The sequence below is a fragment of the Neofelis nebulosa genome, chromosome 5 (assembly GCF_028018385.1).
Source record: "Neofelis nebulosa isolate mNeoNeb1 chromosome 5, mNeoNeb1.pri, whole genome shotgun sequence".
Classification (NCBI taxonomy): Eukaryota; Metazoa; Chordata; class Mammalia; order Carnivora; family Felidae; genus Neofelis; species Neofelis nebulosa.
The window spans coordinates 109702-117835 of record NC_080786.1 but is presented as its reverse complement, the minus strand read 5'-3'; the positions used below and the strand labels follow the sequence as shown (position 1 = coordinate 117835).

The 8134-nt window shown below is 40.0% G+C and overlaps 1 long non-coding RNA gene across 1 annotated transcript; it reads right to left on the bottom strand.

The window, feature by feature from the left end:
* Positions 1-1892: 1892 nt before the first annotated feature.
* Positions 1893-8083, bottom strand: LOC131511517 (uncharacterized). The gene is made up of 3 exons (XR_009261546.1): positions 7754-8083; positions 4957-5138; positions 1893-2446 (listed from the first exon to the last, which is right to left on the bottom strand). It is a non-coding gene; the product is annotated as an uncharacterized LOC131511517 (long non-coding RNA).
* Between the last annotated feature and the right edge of the window lie 51 nt (positions 8084-8134).

The window sequence follows — 8134 nt, the reverse complement described above, 5'->3', positions numbered from 1 at the left end:
TAAAAAATTATAAAATAAAGTGCTCATAAAGATTATTCCATGTAAATCCAAAACAAGTTAATGAAGTTAGTTTTTTCCATGCTATCATAATGAGTTAATAAAATGTATGGTTTATACACAAATAGGTCATTTCCTAATGAAAAGGGGTCAGTTCATCAAGAAGACATGATCTTAAACATTTATACACCTAAAAACAGTTTTAACATACATGAAGTGAAAACTGATCCAGCTGTAAGTAGAAATAGGCAAACCCACATGCATAGTTGATTTCAATACATCTCTCTCAATAGATGATTGAGTAAGTAGAGAGAAAACAAGGAAAAAGAAAATTTGAGCAATACTGCCAACCAAGTGACCAACGGACACTTAAAGAACACTCTAGTCAGCAACAACAGAATATACCACAATGGAATTAAAATTAAATCAATAATAGAAAGACCCTGTAAATCCTCAAATATTGAAACTAAACACACTTTTAAATAAAAAATGAAATCTTTATTTCAAACATAATATAAAAAGTATATTAGAAAGTATTTTGAATTGACTCAGAAAATCAAAATTTATGGAGAGTTGTTAAAGCAGTATTTAGAGGGAAATTATAGCACTAAATGTGTATATTAGAAAGGAGGAGGGGTGCCTGGGTGACTCAGTTGGTTAAGCACCCAACTTTGGCTCAGGTCATGATCTCTCGGTCCATGAGTTTGAGCCCCGCATCGGGCTCTGTGCTGACAGTCACAGCCTGGAGCCTGTTTCAGATTCTGTATCTCCCTCTCTCTCTGACCCTCCCCCATTCATGCTCTGTCTCTCTCTGTCTCAAAAATAAATCAACGTTAAAAAAATTTTTTTTTTAAAAAAGAGGAAAGGTTAAGAAACTAGAATCAGAAGAGCAAATGAGGGTCAAAATAGGAAGAAATGAAATAATATGGTCAAAGTGGAAAACTAGAAAACAAACAGGAAAAGTATAGAGAAAATCAATGAAACCCAAAGTGGTTATTTTAGTTTAGTTTAGTTTATTCATTTTGAGAGAGAGAGAGAGCGTGCAAAGAGGGGAGGGGCAGAGAGAGAGGAGAGAGCAGCAAAATCCTAAGCAGTTTCTGTGCACTGTCAGTGCAGAGCCCAATGCAGGGCTGGATCTCACAACCATGATATCATGACCTGAGCCAAAATCAAAAGTCAGATGCTTAACTAACTGAGCCACCCAGGTGGCCTCCAAAGTAGTTATTTCAGAAATATCAATAAAATTTATAAGACTTAGTAAAGATGAAAAGAAGACAGAAAGTACCTATATCAGGATTGAATGAGATGATGTTAATTAGATGAGATTCCACATCAGTTAAAGGGATAAACTGTTGTGATGGTTAACTTTATATTGAACTTGACTAGGCTAAGAGATACCAGATAGTTGATAAGATATTATTTCTGGGTGTGTCTGTGAAGTTATTTCTAGAAGAGTTTAGCATTTGAATTGGTAAACCCTGGGAGTTTGTTTCATTGACTGGCTGAAACACAAACCAAAAGATAGCCCCCTGGGAGTGAATTGGAAATTCCCAATCTCCCTTTGTTTAATTTAGAGAAAGGATTTTTTTTTTTTTTTAAATGTAGGCTCCAACTCCGCATGGAACCCAATGTGGGGCTGACACTCACAACCCTGAGATCAAGACATGAGCTGATATCAAGAGTTGGATGCTTGGGGTGCCTGGGTGGCTCAGTTGGTTAAGCGTCTGACTTCTGCTTGGGGTCATGATTTCACCACGTCGGGCTCTGGGCTGACAGCAAGAACTCTGTTTCGGATCCTCTGTCTCCCTTTCTGTGTGCCCCTCCACTGCGCTCTCTCTCTGTCTCTCTCTCTCCTGTGCACGTGCACTCTTTCAAAAATAAACATTAAAAAAAAAAAACCCAAAACAACAAAACAAAACAAAAACGAGTTGGATACTTAACTGACTGAGGTGCCACTAGAGGAAAGGAATTTAAAGGCTTAGAGAGACTGCAATGTTCAGAGTGAATTTTTCATTTAAGATGTACTCACTGTAAGGGCAAAATTGTAGTGTAGGGCTAACCTGTAGCCTTGAGAAATAACAGCTTTGTTTTGACACTGTAGGCTAAGAGATAACAGCTTTGTTTTAAAAGTGGCACCAGAGGCAGGGTCAAGGAGGTCAACTGGTTGCGGTGGCAGAACTGTTTCCATCCCCATCTGGGAACTGTTTCTTTGTTCTATTCCCAGGTGATGACAAGATGATGTGGTCGACTATAAAAACTCCGTACCCAGCTGTTCGAGGCCACACTCTGATCAAGAGCGTCGGCCCGATTGGTCGGCCTTGCCTTTCGTTGCAATAAACTTTGCTGTGACTGTCACTGGTGCCGTAGCATTCTGTTTCAGGACTTGTGTGGATGCAACACTTACCCACCCTGGGAGGATCCATAAGACTTCCTTGCTGTCTTTCAGCTTCTTTAAAAGACATAAAATTACATAAGGGTATAATTATAATAATAATAGCACAAAAATGGGGGAAAGAAAAGAGATATGCAGGAACTACACAGTTTTGTATCTCACTGGAAGTTAGTATAAATCTGAATTAGATTCTCATCACTTAAGATATATATTAAGAACAACAAGTAAGTAATAATGTAAAAAATACAGTGAAAAAATCATTAAAGAATTAACATGTTATATTAGAATATTCACTTAATGCAAAAGAAAAGTAAAGGAGGACAAGGCATGAGATGTGTGAAAAACAAAAGGTAAAATGGCAAACATAAATCAAACTACACCAATAATCACATTAAATGTGAATGGGTTAGGAAATCAAATAAAAAGCAGACATGCTCAGACCGGATAAAGAAATAACATACAACTATATATTTCTATAGAAGACACACTTTAGTTTCAAAGATACAAATAGATCAAAAGTAAAAGGATAGGGGTGCCTGGGTGGCACAGTTGGTTAAGTGTCTGACTCTTGATTTCAGCCTAGGTCATGATCTCATGGTTGGTGGGATTGAGCCCTCAGTCAGGCTCCGCACTAGTAGCACAGAGCCTGCTTGGGATTCTCTCTCTTCCTCTCTCTGTCTTCCCCTCCCCTGCTCACACGCTCTCTCTCAAAGTAAATAAATAAACATTTTTTTTAAAGTAAAAGGATAGAAAAAGATATATCATGCAAACAGCAACCATAACAAAGCTGGAGTGGTTATACTAATATCAGACAAAATAGATTTTGAAACAGGAAAAAAGTCATTAGCGATAAAGAGGTACATCTGATAATGATATGAAATGGGATGAGTTAATCCATCAGGAAGATGAAACGATTGTATATGCATCTAATCAAACACCCCCAGGGATGTCTGGGTGGCCAAGTTGGTTGAGCATCTGACTCTTGGTTTTGACTCAGTCTATAATCTCACAGTTGATGAGTTCAAGCCCTGCATTGGGCTCTGTGCTGACAGTGTGGGCCTACTTAGGATTCTCTCTCCCTCTCTCTCTGGCCCTCCCCTGCTTATGTGCTCTCTCTCTCTCAAAATAAGTAAATAAGTAAATAAACAAACAAACAAACTTTAAAAAAGACCCCCAAAATATATGAAGGAAAAAAACGACAGGAATGAAAGGAGAAATAGACATTTTAACAATAGTTGGAAACATCAATACCCTATTTTCAAGAATAGATAGATAAATCAGGTTTGCCTGGGTGGCTCAGTCGGTTAAGTGTCCGACTCTTGGTTTTTGGCTCAGGTCATGATCTCATGGTTCGTGAGTTCGAGCCCTGCATTGGGCTGACAGTGTGGAGCCTGCTTGGGATTCTCTTTTTCTCTCCCTCTATCTCTGCCCTACCCCTGCTCATGCTTTCTCTCTCTCTCTCTCAAAAATAAATAAACATTAAAAATTAAAAAAAAAGGGGCGCCTGGGTGGCGCAGTCGGTTGAGCGTCCGACTTCAGCCAGGTCACGATCTCGCGGTCCGTGAGTTCGAGCCCCGCGTCAGGCTCTGGGCTGATGGCTCGGAGCCTGGAGCCTGTTTCCGATTCTGTGTCTCCCTCTCTCTCTGCCCCTCCCCCGTTCATGCTCTGTCTCTCTCTGTCCCAAAAATAAAAAAAATAAAAAAATAAAAAAAAAATAGAAAAATCAGAGATTAACAAAGAAATAGAGGATTTGAACACTTTTAACCAAAGAGACCTAATGTACATCTCTAGGACACTGAACCTAAGAACAGCATAATATACATTTCTCTCAAGTGCATACGGAATATTCTCCAGGATAGACCATATAGTAGATGATAAAACAAACCTCAATACTTTTAAAAGGATTGAAAGAATGCAAAGCATGTTCTCTGACCATAATGTAATTACCTGTATAACTCTCTAAAAAAAGCTCAAGAATATTCATAGGAACAAAATGTATCCAGACCCCAACAAAGTAAAAATCAAAATATCTGGCATACACTTACTATCAGGCATGTAAACAAACAGGAATTACAACCTGTATTTATAGATATACATGATCAGTCAATCAAAACTGACCCAGAGCTGATATAGATATTAGAATTAACCAACAAGGATATTAAAACAATTATTATAACTATATATCACATAATCAAAAACTTAGAGGAAAGGTTGAACTTTCAGACATGGAAGAAATAAAACCACCCAAATTGAACCTCTAGACATGAAAATTATAATGTCTGAGATAAAATATACATTGGATGGAAAGTTCTGCCTGAAAGTTTTATCACACTCATTACACTCTTAAGGCTTCTCTCCAGTGTGGATTCTCTGATGCCCATTGAGGGATGAGCTCTGATTGACAGATCTGCCACATTTACCACATTGATAGAATTTCTGTTCCTTCAGAACTCCTTGATGTTCAGAAGGACATATTAGGATGTTCCTTACGTTCAGCATATCCATCTTTTTTGTGTGTTTTAAACATTCCTTGTTTATTACTCCCAAGAAATCACTTTCCAATTTACCTGCTTCTCCATGTGAGGGTTGGCCTTTTAGTTCCTCTGAAGTATCTTTACAGGCCTATAGCTTCTGATCCTTCAGGAACCACCACACAGGATCCTCCTGATGTCCCATTCGATGATTCTGACCTTTTAGAAATTTCCTTCTTTGGAGTCAACTCTGAACTCTGCATCCCTGTTCTTATCATCTGCCAAAATAGAGAAGAAAGCTGATTTTACTAGTTTATTTTCCTGTGGTTGAAACAGAATCTCTAAGAAACCTATACCTCAAAACAAAAACAAAAACAACAAAACCCTTCACATATGGGTAAGGAATGAGGTGACACATTGAAAACAGGAGGGGAAATTGGAAATAGCTCATTGTTTTTCTTCAGGGACAGAAAAAAAAATAGAGAAGAGGAAGTTGATAAATTCAGGAGAGTAGAAGAGATACCAGGACAGACAAATGGTGAACCATCATAGTCAAGTTAGAAGGGCAGTTGAAAAGCAGACAACTTTGAAAAGCAGACAGAAGTAAGATCCTTAGTAAAATGATTAACTCTAAGGTCCTTTCCAACCATCACATTGTTTGGTACCATGGCTTGTGGAGAAGATGTTGAGGAGACAAAGAGGTGGCAAGCACCTCAAATCAAATATGGGAGAAGACAGAATAATCATGATCATGATTGCTAAACATGAAAATGTTGATTACTTTCAATCAAGTTGTAACCAGGGCCACAAACTATCATGCCATTTTAGTATGTGAGAAGTTGAAGATGTCAGAGTTCCTGACTTTTAAGCCCACCTTTTCCATAGTTGACTACTGTCCTAGCCTAGTCAATCACAGAACCTGCCTTGCCAAAATCATCTTCCAGGAGGCTTCCCTGGTCCAGTTTTGGCTGAGAGGGAAGCTGAGGTAACCATATTTTGTTCCAAGTGACCCTACTTAGTCCATAATGGACTACAGGTGATTGGACCAGGGTCAGGCACTTGACCCATGTGAAGCTTATCTCTAGGTTAATTATCAACCTCTGCTATGATTTGGGTGGGGCAAAAACTCTGCCCAAACAGAGATGATGTTTAATGGCTGATCCAAATGGAATACCTCTCTATGGAAATTTTCAATTGGAAACAGGACAAAAATAAGGCAGTTAAAAGCAGGAACTGAAGATGAAATGATGTATGGAAAGAGCATTAGGAGCCACAGCAAATAAAGTATGAGAGAACAGAAACTAAAATGAAGAAGCTCTAAGGGGGACAGATGATTCTTCTTCACAGCTGAGCAGCAGTGGAAAAAGTAGAGAGAAAACAGATATACAGGAAACAACTGAGTTACATTCACAGTGAAACACTAGGGTAAAGATTCATTTATTTTTGTTGTTGAGGCTCCCAGACTGTCATCCATCAAGGTACATTCTCCATGAGGACCTGTTTCTCATAGTCTCTTCTAGCTAGTTGGGCTTGGATCCCTTTCCATGTGGTAAGAAATTTTAACCATAGACCCCTCTTTGACCAGGGATGCTTCCTTTTCCTCATTACTGTACCATTCAGGAGGATGAGATGTGTTAAAGCTTGCTAATCCATGTCCCTATAAAAGTCCTATCTAACCTAGAAGTTAAAGAATTAGCTCCTGGATCCTCTGGAACAAGATAATTAGTCTCCAGCCAGACTGATACATGGCTTTTCACAAAATTGGGCATTGATGAAGGCACATTTTTATTTGAATCTAAATTGTTGATTATAAGTTTAGGTTTCTCCAAAAGCATAACTTGAGATAAGGACTTAGGGATAGATAGATAACTGGGGGGAGGGGAGGGGGAGAGGGGTGATCCCAAGAAGCAGAAGAGAGAAGCAGGGAGAATAAGACAGACAATAGAGGAAAAGCCAATAAAGTGTGAGATATTGAGTGGTCCCAGTCTGAGCAACTAAGGCTCAATCTCACTTGGGTCCCCCTAAGAACCCATGTGGGACATAGCTGAGAATTTTTTTGTCAAAGCACAGGAAGCTTGGGTATTTATGTACCAATTCTTATTTGTCATTCTTCTGGGTTGCCCTTGGGGCTGTTATTCTCACCACTTCTTCCAGGCAGTACCTGAGAGGGGCTGGAAGAGAAAGCCCTGAGGCAAAATAACCAGAGATGTCATGGTGCCCACTGGAGATGGAAGAATGTTAAGATGGATAGAACCATTCCTCAAGAGTTGCACAAAATTCACAGGTAGGCCAAAGTGATTATGGTATATAGAGAACAGATGGCATATACTTCAGGTCACAAGCAGAAGGTGCTTTTAATACCTGACTCAAATAATTTAGTATGTAGAAATAATCTCTTCATCTGTGTAGTAACTACTAACATTTTTCAGTACCCAAAAGTATCTGCACAATCTCTTGGATTGGGAAGGGCCTGAGTTACATTTTGTTCTGCTCCCTAGCCACTTTTTTTTTTTAATGTTTATTTATTTTTTTTAATTTTTTTTAACGTTTTTATTTATTTTTGAGACAGAGAGAGACAGAGCATGAACGGGAGGGGCAGAGAGAGAGGGAGACACAGAATCGGAAGCAGGCTCCAGGCTCTGAGCCATCAGCACAGAGCCGGACGCGGGGCTCGAACTCACGGACCATGAGATCGTGACCTGAGCTGAAGTCGGACGCTTAAACAACTGAGCCACCCAGGCACCCCTTTAATGTTTATTTTTGAGAGGGAGAGTGCAAGCGGGAGAGGGGCACAGAGAGAGGGAGACACAGAATTCAAAGCCAGCTTCAGGCTCTGAGCTGTCAGCACAGAGCCCCACTCTGGCCTGGAACCCATGAACTCCGAGATCATTACCTGAGCCGAAGTCTGACGCTTAACCGACTGAACCACGCTGGAGCCCCTCCCCAGTCATTTCTAAGGCTAGGAGACACTAGATTGATTTCAGGACTACCGCTTTTGGGTCTCTCCAAAGCACAGTGTATTTCAAGAGCTATGACCTTCTTCATACAAGTCCAGGTGGTACAAGCTAAGATAGTAGGTTCAGCTCCTTTAGGAGCCAACAAGTGTCCCGAGGGCCTGGGCCATATTATTCACCGTCGCATCCTTTACGTGTGGGATGCAACAGCTTCCATCAGTTCGTTCGGAGTAATGGAAACCCAAGCGCCCGGAAGCTCGGCCGGCATCTTCTACTCTGGCGAAAACGAATCATAGAGATATGGCTTGCCAGAGAGCCAG